Here is a 14,645-nt window from a genome sequence, read left to right on the forward strand (position 1 = left end):
ATCATTTAACTTGAGCTTTTCTTCAAAAGTTTCCCATAACTTTTCTTGAATTTCTTTCGTAGGATATACTGATTCTCTATTATGTGGAACTCTTGTATCTTGTGTTGGCTTCAAATTATTGCAATATTGACTGGAATCTGCAATTATAGTAATTTCTTTTCCTTCATGAGGAAATTTTACACATTGATGATATGTAGAAGGAACCACTTGCATCTTGTGAATCCATGGTCTTCCCAGAAGAATGTTGTAGGAGAGATTCAAATCTAAAACTTGATACAATGTATCCTTTTCCATAGGTCCTATCCTTATTGGTAGCACAACAATTCCTTTAGAAGAACGTTCTGCTTCATCATAAGCCTTGATGGTTATTTTCTTTTTCGGGTCTACTGCATTCTCTGAATATCCCAAAGCTTTTATCAAACTTAATGCACAAATATTTAAGCCAACTCCTCCATGTATGAGCACACGTTTGACATGTGTTTTATTTATAGAGACTTCAACATGTAAGGGATCATTATGAGGATGTTGTAAGGATGTGTCATCATTTTTAGAAAATGACAAACAATGAGGAGCTATAAGGTGTCCTACCATGTTTTGGAACTGATCTACATCCAAATCTTTTGAAATTGTTGTTTCCACTAAAGCTTTCTCCAAAATTTCCTTATGCATAGGTGAAACCTTGAGAAGTTTCAAAATTAATATTTGAGCGGGTATTCATTGTAATTGCTCTACTAAATTGTATTGTTGTGGATTGGGTGTTGGGTCTTTTGCTATACCTGGAAAGGTAACCTTTGCTTTGCTTCTCATGATAACATTGATTGGTTCTGAAGATGGATTTTCATTAACAATGATCACATTTACTACATCATCGTATGTATAAGTGTAATTCACTTTGGCTTTTCCTTTGTCATCTTTTAATTGAGAGGATTTACCTTTGTCATAATTCGGAAGTGGAGTTTTAAAAGCCAAGTGTGATTCGTTTGTCTTATGGCTATCCACTGTAATGGTTCCATTATCAATTAGATCTTGGATAAGGTGTTTCAATCTCTGGCAATCATTTGTTAGGTGTCCTTGATTTTGATGGTAATTGGAAAAATGATTGTCATTCCACCAATTGGCCTTGACTGGTGGTTCATAACATCTTGCTTCTGGCAAAACAATCAATTTGTTAGCAAGCAAAGTTTTTAGAGCTGATTCCAAAGATTCTCCAATGTTTGTGAATTTCCTCTACGGATTGGAGAAAAAGGACTTAGCTTTATTGTTTTCAGTATTTTTATTGCTTGGGATTTGACTTGATAAATTGAAAATTGGTTGTTGTTGTTTTGTAGTACTATTATCGTCATTCCCTTCATTGCTGACATTCCTATTCTTTAACCAGAACTTGGGTTTGTCATTGTTGTTGTTGTTATTGTTGTTGTTGTTGTTGTTGTTGTTGTATGTATTATTATAAAATTTTAGTTCCCCTTTCTTTACCATTGCGTTCTCTATTTTCAGACCATTCTCGATCATTTTGGCAAAAGAGGGAGGACATTGCATCCTTAGTCAATAAGTCATTTCACTAATAAGATTATCAATGAATATGTCCATTTTTTCTTGATCAGGTACATCTCTGGGATACCTATTAAACATGCGTTTCCATCATTGCAAGAAAATCATAAAGGATTCACCATTCTTTTGTTTAACATTGCAAAGATCCAGCATTGTTATTTCATTCCTTATATTATAGGAGTATTATGAAATAAACCTATTCACAAGTTCTTCAAAGGATTTGATTCCGGATGGTAATCTTGAAAACCACTCCATTGATTGTCCATTTAAACTCCTAGGAAAAAGATGCATAATGTAAGTTTCATCATGAGCAAATTCCATGCTCATAGTACAAAACTCCCTAATGTGATCTTGAGGATCTGATTTTCCATCGTATTTGTCATATTTAGGATTCTCACAATGTTGTGGAAATGGTATCATATTCAAATTTTTATCAAAAGGATATGGGCATATATCTTCTAATGAATATTTCTTGGAGCTTGTCCCATTTTGCATGTCTTGTATCTATTGTTGTAGAGTTTGTATTTGTTGAGTAAGGTTTGATAATGGATTATCCACATAGTTTCTCCTTGTTTCTTCGTGAGCTCTCTTATCACTATGCTCTTTTATTTTGTCATCCTTCTCTTTCCTTATTTCTTCATTGCTTTCTTTGTTCACATCTTCTTTATTTGGCTCATCTATGTTTTGGGTGTTACTTGCCTCCACATCTTGTTTCAACCTTTCTATGTTAAAGTCTTGTGGTAGTTTAGCTCTAGATTTTGCCAACATCAAGAGATATTTTTCTTTTTGTTTTGTCAACAATTTTTCCATTAGCCTATCAAATTTGAAATCTTGCTCAAGGTCTCTAATGGTGCTATTGACTGCTTCCTCATCAACAACGGTAAATCCAAAAGTGTGGAATATAGGAGTATCTTCTTCCTCGATTTGTTGTTGCTTTCTAAGTTGCTCGTGTTGGGCTCTAGTCCAAACTGGCATGTGATTATTTCAATGTTGTTGAAATTTCCAAAGGACAAAGTCAATAGGTGATTATTGGTTTAGGAAGATATGCTTTGTTGATCTTACCACTACTGTTTGTTCATTGGGATAAAGCGTCTCTTTATTGAAAGGCACATCTTTGTAAAGTTTCACCATCAAATTTTGTGCCGCAGCCACCTAAGTAGTGACGAAAATGATGTAGAAATGTCCTATGTTTCAATAAGATCTTGCGGTTGATATACAAGAATCTTATCCTTTTCTGAGTAGCTTTGTAACTGGGTTTTCTTTTCTTAAGGTGATACTTAAGAGTCATAGAAGCATTTGACAATTTACAAGTTTGCTTGATTCCAATGTTGGTGCAATTTTGGTTTTGATATGACCTAGGTTCAAAATAGGAAAGATATATCCAAGATTAGGAACCTGGTATAGATTTGATCAAGCTTCGTGATAGAGGATTTGATTATCCTGATGAGAAACTTGACAAAGATGTTGATTTTTACACTTAAGATGGTTGAATCGATAGCTTGTTAAATGTTGATGTGTATAGAACCTTTTGAGTATAACCTGTTGGATTAGTGACCTATTTGTTTGAGCTAGTTTGAAAATACGTGATGGTTTAGAGACTAACCTACTTCAAGAATTATTTTGACATTGATGTTTTGACACTTTGATTTTGATCTGGCATTTCAAATGTTGGAAAGCTTTTGTATTCCCCTTTTCGATCAAACTTTTTCAGCAATTTGTTGGATTTTTGCTCACTTGTAGATGATAATTTTCTTCAATTTTTGACCATTTGGAACATGTTACAGACATAGAAGACACAATATCTAATAAAAAAAATGCACAAGCAAATACAATTCCTATGGAAGGTTGAGACAATAGTTGTTGAATCTCACGTGGGGTTTCCCCTGAGGCTACGCTATTCAAAGCCGATACTTAGATGCTTGACCCCACTAGCTCCACCCTTGGCACTCACTTCTTCAGGGCAGCCAAGCACCGGTTTCCATGAAAACTCCCCATGGAAAACTTTATATCTCTACTAGGAACCATATGTATGTGAGCCGCTTCAGAGGTCCGACCTCCTGTGCCAACAACTAGAAGGATTTTGGCAACTAGTACAAGTGGTTTTTAGTAAAGGCTTCTAGTCATGTGGCCATACATGTGGCACTTTCAGCTCTGTAAATGCAAAAGGTTCCCAACCTATAGAGGTTACCCTCCATAGGGTTTATGGGGAAACATAGTGTCGGTATGAACTTATCAGCACATGTTGTTTGAGACTTTCATCACAAACACAATTTATTTATAGTGGATTGGAAGGACTCGGTATTAGCCCGTTTCCACTTTAGGTCATTCCCCTCTCATTGGCCCCCTCAAGGCAGCTCGGGAAGGCAAACCCTCTAAAGGATTTAATTGCTTGAAAGTAAAGAAAGCATAAAAGAGTGGGTTTGGCTTTTTGGTCACCCAATTAAGGGGAGAGCATACACCTACCACTTTCGAGACACGGAATAAAAGCGTTCTTTTTATCCTTTTCAAAGCAATTATTGGCTAAGTCCTATTTGGAGATGTTGCTCCAACAAGCATGGTGTTCATTTTAGCCTTTTTAAAATTCTATGTGTAACTATTTTAGAGAAAATACTAAAAATGCAAGTTGCATGATGTCAATTCATCCTCTTAGTTGAACAAGATATGATATATTACTTCCCAAATGAAGACTTTTAGTTAACTAAATGATGAAATGCATAAAATTTGCCTTAAATGCCATCCTGCATATGCACATTAGTAATCTGAAAATTTTGATTTCTTGGACATTCGGACCTGCAAGAAAATTTTGTCAGTTTTATGAACAAAAGCTCTAATCTAACATATGCACTATCTCTTTGCGCAAAAGCGCTAACTTGCATATCATAAGCACTAACCTAGACTACAAAAGCGCTGCTTTGTGGATACAAAAGTGCGATTTCTTTGATATATGTGCTAACCAAGGGCACAAATGCACGAACCTGTAATACAAATGTGCAGACTCTAAGACAAAAGTGCTAACCTAGAATGCTCATGTGCTAACCTATGTTGCAAATGTGCTATCCTAGAAGGCAAATGCGCTAACCTGGAGAACAAAAGTGCCATCAGAATTCACAAATGCATGAATCTACATTACAAATGTGTTAGTTTAACTATTTGCAAGATTTTTAAAAGTATATGCAAGGTTTGTGAGCCCTACGGTGGGCACCAAAATGCGTGAGCTTGAATTTCATCCTTAGAATGTTACCTGCAATAAGTTAGTTTCATAAAATACAAATGGAAATGCATACAGGAAATCCAAATTCAACCAATGAAACTACATGAAATACATATTAAAATAAAACGTTATTTTACCTTCATGATTTATGTCTCATTTTGTCCTAACTCCATTGTTCTTGGTTGTAGATGGTGTTCTCTCAGACAATGCACTGATGGCTTCCAAGATGGCATATGAAAATGGACTGATAACTTGTAGTTAACTGATGCTATGATATGTAAATACTACATGGTTATGCTAAAATGATTATGCTAAAACGATATATGATATTTGCTATTACTATTTGCTTCAAAACTAAAACTCATGAATGCATATGATTATCTTGCAAAATGCACTTGAAGTCTCTTGAAGTCTAACTCTCTCTCAACTGAAGCTCTTGATTTTATAGACCTTGAGAGGATAAGATGATGTGGCTTAGATCAACAGTCCTCATCAGATCTGTAGATTTGGATGGCTGTGAGCAAAGGTGAAGGTTGAGAGAAAGAGGGAAGGAGAAGACAAGTGTCACTCATCTCACCTTGACTGGGTTGCTGACTGAGAGAATCTAGGGATGGTTGGAGAAGATTTAAGCATGATAGGACAAGTGGACTCAAGTCCTTCCTAAGATGTAAGGATGTTGGAGAGAATATAGGAGAAGGTTATGAAATATGTGTATGTACACAATTTTCATTAAGTTTGGAAGTTGGAGATAAATGATGAATTAATATTAAGAAATATTAATTTCCTTAGCCACATATGTGATGAGTTGGCAAAGGGAAGTTGAAGTGGAGATGGAGGGTGAGTTGGAAAAGGGATTAAATCATTTAAAAATTATTTAATTTTTGAGACTATAGGATAGGAGAATAACTATTAAATATTGGATATTTAATTGTTTGGAGAATATAATTAAATATTAGATATTTAATTAATTAGAGGAATAGGACAAATGAATTAATTAATAGAAAGACATGAAAATGAATTAAATAAATTAATCTTTTCAAATTAACTATTTAATAGAAGAATAATTATTAAATAAATATAAAATATTTATTTAATTGCTCATAGCCAATTTGTATGTGTATACAATTACATTATGAAAAAGGACACTATAGAGGTTCTAGATGTCAACCAAGCGCTCAACAAAAACTAAAGTGTTCAACATGAAAGTCCAAATACTGCGAGAAAAAAAATTTATTAGCACAAAAAAGGAAAGAAACTACTTCAATGAGAAGAATGCTTAAGAGAAATTAGTATGAGTTGGAAATAAAAAACTGATATAGGATGAGTATATGCTCCCTCCTATTTTGGTCCCAACGAGATGGGGAAAAACAGGAAGGAGGACAAGTCGGAACCACCATAAAAAATTTTTTAATAAATTATGGGTGAAAATTCGGCTATATACTCTAGGAGTGGGCCCCAAGAAGGGTCATTTTCACTATCGAGCATGAGGATTTTCACTATGATTTATATAGAGCCATAATGAAAATGCTTCATAGATGAGACTTCTAGGCCCCTAGAATCGAGGAGTTGCACACTGTTGTAGAGCAGGGTGACTAGTCGAATGAGGTAAGCTTCGTTCCATGTTTAGTTGGGTAAGTGCACCAAGATGGTGAACAAAAAAGTGGCCACATGACAAAAAAAAACCAAATTTTTCATAACCCGTGCGGGTTCTAAAAATTCAAAAATGTGCTAGGCTTGGTAACACCAAGCCTAGAGAAAAACAATTTAAAAAACATTTTATTTTTTAATAAAAAATTAAAAGTTTCTTGAAACCTGTACGGATTTTGAGAAACATTATTTTTTGGTGTAGGCCATAGGTTTTGGCCATTTTCAATGCCAAAACCCGTGGAACAAAAGCAAGGAAAAGCAAAAAAAACATAGAACCCACACAGGTTTGCAACTATTTTGGATTTTCCAAACATTGAGAGCAATTTTCAACAATGGCACCCTGTCAAACAGGTAAGATTTGATTGGTTTGATTATTTTTGTTTGCATAAGCAGGGTTTTTTAATTGATTTACATTTTGTTTTTATTAATTTGATGTTATATTCTTCAAGCAATTCCCCAAAAAGAAATAGACAACAAAGACCTCCTCTTGCACAAGCAACACAAGAAAACCCTGTAAACATTGCACAAGAGCAACAAGAAAACCCTCAAAATCCTCAAAATGCTACTCCTCAATGACCACTGCCACCCCGAAACCCTCCGCATCCTCCATTATATCATGTAGATGCCACACAAGAGGATCTCATCAATCACCTTACACAAAATAGTGCCCAAATTTCTATATTGGTGAATAGGTTGAGGTCCTCTAGGCTTGAGCACCACTCAACCCTCGCCAAAACACTAGAAACAATGGCTAATAGTGCAAATGAGGTATCTAGGGAGGTTATGAAATGGGGTTCATGGAGGGTTAGATGTCGAACATTTTATGCAGATGGGTTGTCATATGATCAAGTGAAAAAAAAAGGCATAGGTAAAGCTGACATATGTGCTCTTTTCACTGATCCTATTACCAGTAACAACCTAGAACTAATACGACTCGGTTTCCTATACATTGGTGTGTTCATGCTAGGCTGAAAGAAGCTTTTTGGGATAGGTGGTATATGGTCTTTGACCAACAACCTTGTAATAATTGGGAGGTGCCTCTATATTTTTTGAGAAAGTTGTATTATGAGTTTATCCTCGGCGAGAAGTCGAATTACTTTGACATCCAACAATTTCAGGGTAGAGGGATAGGCTCTACACATGATAGACTTGGGGCCCATAGGGTGGTAGAGCCACAACATAGGAGGCATACAAATCCTAAACCCATGGTTCATGTCACTATCCCTATATCCTTGAAGGAGTCTATGGAATTACAGACTCTTCAGGAAACTGCATCATTGACTGGTGTCATTGTTCAGCATGGCACACAGTTGGTCAGAGCAGAGGATGTACCAGCACCTATGGCACCTCCTCATCAACAACACCTCCTTGATCAGCGACACCTCCTTCATTAGCAGTAACTCCTTCCTTAGCGGCACCTCCTTCATCAGCAGCACCACATGCATCATTTGGCATGAGCCAACCCATTCAACATATGTGCCCCACCTACCAGGGTGTATGTTCTGGTGTAGAAAATGACATGGACGATGATGGTTTGACATCTCATTCATGTACATGTTGTGGGAGTAGATGCCATGCTTCCACTGTAGAGGATGTGGCCCTATGAACTGATCAATATGTTGTACCCTCTCTATCAGACACAGGTGCGTTTAATTCTGTTTATGACATGTTATCAATTAAGTGACTAAATCTTATAAAAAGAAATTAATTTTTATTTTTAGAACAATTTAAAGTGACATATAAATAAAATGCATTGTAGGGTACAACAAGTGATGGGAGTACACCACATACTTTTTAGTCGACTCCATGGTCATGAGTAGTTTCGCCACCAGAGGTTAAGATTTGTAAATTTGTTAAAAATATAATAATACATTGGTTTCAAAATATCTTTTGTTAATTATATGTATCATTACTTGGTATTTTATAGGGCTTATCAGTGGCTGAGATGTCCCAACTTGATGATATCACATTTTCGGCCATTGAATTTGGCCAAGATAGCTATGCAGTACCATTTAGATTTATATATTTTTGACTCAAGTGATATATTAAATACATGCTCTTTTCCCTTATGTTAATATTTTTCTGTTAGTTTACCCCACCTACCTCGAGGACATCTCATGTGAGAAAGCCATCCTCTAGCACTCTGAGGCAGAAAAAGATATCCTCTCGGACACCCAAACGACAGAAGGTAATTTAGTACAATTTAAATTCATTTGTTGAAATGTATTATGATTAAACATGTATATGTAGATATTGATAAATGCACTTAATTTATTTGTTCTATATACAGAAACATATGGGGTTTATGGAATTAATGAATGCACCTGATGTCGATGAGGTTCAACAGAGGGAAGAGGTGATATCTTCATATTCACTTTGGATTGCATTCTTGCTTGTTTGAAATAACTAAATCCTTTTATGTCTATATCATATGTTATCATTTTTCATACAGGAAATGGTAATAGCTGCATCAGATTCGACTGGGCCTCTTAAGGTTACAGGAGAACTATACGAGGCTTCGGTGTGCATTTGTTCTACATATGTTAAAAATATTTGTTTTATCTAGTTTGTCAACAACTTTGGGTTATTAACTTATATGATTGTCTTTAACCTATTGCAGGCCCCTTCCAAACTTCCTACTATTATTCTACCATTCCATTTCAGTAGAAGTCCTACACGTATATTATGGGATCCAACATGACCAAGGGAAAAGGTATGTCTATCTTAGATCAACTCCTTTTCACTAAGTGCACAACAAAGTTGAAACCGTCTAGTTAACTCCTTTTGGATCACTTACCATGGATATAGGAAATGGTTGCAACTGATTCATCCGTGAATTTGCCTCCTATGACCACAACACATCCATCTGAGGCTTCAGTATGCTTTAGTTTTTTAGTCTATTCATTTTTAGTTATTATATGTTATTTTAAATATATGTTATTAACATGTATTAATGTTGTTTTACTAGTTATGACCTCCTTTAGGACGTCCCACGGATCCTCTACCTCACCCAATTGTAGAAGACAAAGATGAGGTAATCAACATTTCAACTTAAAACAATTTAGAGTTCATTATTTAGTTATTTTGATGTTATATTGAGAAAATATATCCAATTTGACATTTGAATTGACCTTGTGCAGCCATCTGCAGAGCCACATACTGCTTCGAAGAGGCTTGATTTGGACGATCCACCACACTCATAGATACCGATAGAGACATATAGTTATAGTTGTGGTCATTGAAGGACCAATTTTTTTATATATTCGACATTTGTATATGTATATATCGACTTTGACAGACATGGTACATGCCACATTTTTGTAACTATTATTGATTTGGCATCTATGCCATTTTTTGATAAGTACACGATTATTGTTCATTTTGATATATATGAAACTTGATATTCGATCCAATTTGTTCATTGATATATATGAAACTTGATATTCTTGAAACTTAGTTATTTGCTATTGGAATGTGATCAAACTTGTTCATTGTGTATATGTCTTGAAATGTGATCCAATTTGTTCATTACTTGTAACTCATATGGTGTATACTTTTAAACTATCTATTGCTCATATTGTGTATACCCAAGTACCGACACCGGTAATATTGATATTGTGTATTTTGATTGAGTGGATTTTCTTTGATTCCTTCGTGCATGAATAGATTGGAGTGAAGTTATTATTTCATAATTCATGCTTATGAAGAGAAGTTAATCATTTCAAGAACCAATTAAGACAAGATTTGAGTGCACAAAGCAGATTTGAAGATTATCTAAGGATGAGTTCGCTTAGGTAAGGTTTTCATTTAAATTTTATTCCATAACAAGTTGGCCTTAGGGTAAGAGACACACCTATTTATCCAAATCGCCTATAAAAGAAGAGTTGAAGCACTTATGGATGATCCATGTGAACCTATGGGGCCATGTTGTTGCTGCCTAAAAAATCCTCTCTCAGTTTCCAACAACTCGATTATGTTTTCTTGTGGTGAGATTTTTTCTGTCACATCAAAAACTGTCAAAAACCGTTAGTAAGAGGTGGCAAAATAATGCATCTTTTGTTATGCTCACTGCAGGAATGAACCATCAGCACGAGCATGTCCAGGGGGCCGATTTTACACTAGGTGTGCCCTTGTCTCTCTCCCCAAGACGTTCAATCGTTCTGAGCCACCTCGTAGAGACGTTTTCCCTTGAGCGCTCAAAGTGGAAAAAATGGTCAAAATTTGACGTCGCATAACTCAAAGACCATGACACTTATGGAAGATTTGTTTGAACCTATGGGGTCATGTTGTTTCTTCCTAAAAAATCCTCTCTCGGTTTTGGACAACTCGATTCCATTTTCTTGTGGTGAGATTTTTTTGTCACGTCAAAAACCGTTAATGAGAGGTGGAAAAATAGTGCATCGTTCATTCTACTTGTCCTGGGAATGAATAATCAATGTGAGCACATCTGGGTGGCCAGGTTTATGCTATGTGTTCCCTTGTCTTACTCCCCAAGGCATTCAATCATTCTGAGCCACCTCGTAGCAACGTTTTCCCTTGAGCACTCAAAGTGGAAAAAATGGTCAAACTTTGACATCGCGTAACTCAGAGACCGTGGCACTTATGGATGATCTGTTTGAACCTATCAGGTCATATTGTCTCTGTCTAAAAAAGCCTCTCTCAGTTTTGGACAACTCGACTCCATTTTCTTGTGGTGATATTTTTTCTGTCGCATAAAAAACCGTCAGTGAGAGGTGGCAAAATAGTGCATCTTTCATTCTTCTTGTCGTGGGAATGAATCGTCAATGCGAGTGCATCTAGATGACCATGTTTATGCTAGGTGTGCCCTTGTCTCACTCCCCAAGATGTTCAATCATTCTGAGCCATCTCGTAGCGACGTTTTCCCTTGAGCGCTCAAAGTGGAAAAAAGGTCAAACTTTGACGTCGCGTAACTCGGACACCATGGCACTTATGGATGATCCATTTGAACCTATGAAGTGGTGTTGTCGCTGCCTAAAAAAGCCTCTCTCAATTTAGGACAACTCAATTTTTTTTTCTTGTGGTGAGATTTTTTTTGTCGCATAAAAAACCATCAAAAACCATCAGTGAGAGGTGGCAAAATAGTGCATCTTTCGTTCTGCTTATTGTGGGAATGAACTGTCAGTGCAAGCACGTCTGGGTGGCCATTTTTACACTAGGTGTGCCCTTGTCTCACTCCCCAAGATGTTCGATCATTTTGAGCCACCTCGTAGCAACATTTTCCCTTGAGCGCTCAAAGTGGGAAAACGGTCAAACTTTGACGTCGCAATTCATGGAAAATTCAACATATATAGTGATAAATATCATAATGCATGGAAAATTCAACATGTACCCTACAAAAATATGTAGTACATGCATAGGTTTCCTGTCACTGATGGAGAAAAAAGGAAATTGGTGAAGGTGGATAATCCCTACTATTCCCCTAAGCGTATTTGCAGGTCGTGGAGGTTTGTGTTTTTTGCCACCGTCAGCTACATTCCTCTAGACGGGAGATTCACAAGGGCTTATGGGCATCATTTTGTGCTTCTTAATCACTTCTGTCATGGTGACAAGGTCAGTTTGCCTTGCTATCTTGCTTTCTCTATGGATCATACTATTAGAGAAGTGTAGAAAGACTCTCAAAGAGACCATGCCCTCCACCAGGGTTTAATGGTTTTAGTTTATAAGCTATTGAAGGGGAAAACTATTGAGAAAACCATTAGTAAAGGCAAAAAAATTAGGGATGATGATACTGAAAGTGAGAATAGTGGGTTCAATCTCTACACTAAAACTGAAGGTGAGTCTGAGGATTTCAGCAACAAGGGGAATACCAAGGGAAAGAGCAAGGGGACTACTGTGAATTATGACCTTTCAGACTCTGAGGATGAGTCTTTTGATGGTAATTCATAAAAAGAAAGAAGAGAAAGGGTATGGGTAAGAAAACCCAAAGGACCAAGAAGACCCATAAGGGGATAAACAAGGTGAAGAGGTAGATTTTTATTTCTTCTGATAAGGATACTGAGGTTGAAAAAACCGATAATAAGAAGGGTAAGGAGGAAGATGAAATGTTGGATGATGATCATGGGGAGAACCTGAGCACACAGAGAATGCAGAATGAGGGCCAGGAGAACAACACGGGAAATCAAAATGACTATCATGGTGACATTGATAATGACAGCATCAAGGGTTTTTGTGAGGTCATTAGAAAAATGGTGAAAGAGATTAGTGACTTGAAGACTGACCTCAATGTGATAAAAAATGCTACTATGGGCAAGAAGTCTCTCTTTGAAAACATAAAAGAATTAATGGTTGCTATTAACAAGGCTGAAGCAATTGAGGCTATGGTTAGTAAAATTATGGAAATAGAAAAGAAGGTGAAGGAGCTAGAAGGGAACAAAGATGCTAAGGGTCTGGATACTAACCTGAACAATCTGGTCAACATAGTGGATAGGATGGAGCTTACTGTGAAGAGGATTGCTGAGCAAAACTTCCAGATCCTTAAGGCCATTGTTGACAATATTAACATCCTGATTAACAAATTTGAACATATTAAAGGCAAGGAGGGTGATAAGGATCAGACGGAGAAGAAAGGTCACCAAAAAAAGAACAAGGGCCAACACTCGGAAACAGGTTGATATCAAGGAAAAAGAACTGGAAGAAATGAAAATTTTTGCAACCAATATGAAGCAGATGGTGGTTCATGCTGAAGAACTTATGAGAAACATTTAGCTGTCCTTGTTTTGTCTTTGTGCTTTCCTTTGGTTGTCTAGTGTTTCTTCCTTTGTCTTGTGTTCCCTTTTTGTTTTGGTTGGGAACTGTTCTATGTGTGGGTGATCAAGCACTATTGTTTTCTGCCTCTTTTATGCTTTATCTTTCTCCTACTTTGTAACAAGGTTTTGAGTTCCTTTCAAAAACCTATTTTTAATTAATCAGAACATGTAGTACGTGCATGATTAATCTTAACATAAAATGGTTTTGTCATCTCAAAAAATCTTTGACTGATTTTAATCTGAGGAAAGCTTTGAAGAAACCTTTCATAAAATTGTGTTTGAGTGGTATCTAAATAGTGTTTTGGATGTGGCTCACGATTACTAATTCCAATTTTCCTTCTAACAACATCTCTTTGGTTGGGTGAAACCCTTGTGTTGTCATGTCAATATTTCTCAATTAGCGTTCTTAGTGCATCAAAAACAACCTTGTCCTTGTGTGGGAGTCTACCCGAGAATGCCCAAAGAGAATTATTGTTAGGATCCTTGATTTTCTCTCGCCTCTCTAAGGTATAGTGTAATGTGGTTCTACTTATCCTTAATGACTTGCTTGTTTTCCTTAGTAAATGAGATTTTTTCATTTCCTTTCCCATTATGGTTGATGTGAGGATACAACGAGTAACACTAGCATATTTAGTGCGTGATTTTGAACCAATGGTTCTTTCACTATTATTTTCGGATGTTCTTAACCGCAAAATTTTCATTGTCTCTCTAAATTTCAGGTTTTTTAATCATTTCAACAACTAATTGGCATCTTCCACTTTGATTTAAGTTTTCAAAATAGTTATTCCAAATTCTTCTAACCGTTTTTCTACAAGTTCTTTCGGAAATTTTATCATGCATTGGCTTCACAATATTTTCATCAATATCTATTAGGAACTTTGGTTTTCTACGAATTATTCTAAGAGGTGTTAAGATTGGTGCATGCTCTTCAGTTTCATTAGGTACATTATGTGCATTGATCACATAAAATTCAAATGGCATATCTTCGTCAATTTCATTAACATGTGCATTCACTGAATCATTTTCAAATGGTGTATGTTCATTGCATTCATTAGGTGCATTCATCATATGTATTTGAATTGGTGTATATTGATCATTTTGATTTGGTGCATTCATCATATCAATTTCAATTGTTGAATGTTCATCACTTTCATTAGGTGCATTAGATGACGTACCTTCACGTAATCTCCTCTTGTTATTTCCCATTGTCCTACACATAACATCATGATGACAATCCACAATCAAATAGCAAAAAAATAACAAATGATCATCATTTTGTTATAATCTAAAGTAACAATAATAAAATAACTTAAAAAATAAATAAAATACAAGACAAATCAATCATGATCAAAGCAAGAAAACAACAAATGATCATCATTTTGTTATAATCTAAAGTAACAATGAATAAATAACTTAAAATACAATCCAATATACGAGACAAATCAATCATTCCAAAGCAAAAGTGACAAAAG

This window comes from Cryptomeria japonica, chromosome 5, assembly GCF_030272615.1.
Source record: "Cryptomeria japonica chromosome 5, Sugi_1.0, whole genome shotgun sequence".
NCBI lineage: Eukaryota > Viridiplantae > Streptophyta > Pinopsida > Cupressales > Cupressaceae > Cryptomeria > Cryptomeria japonica.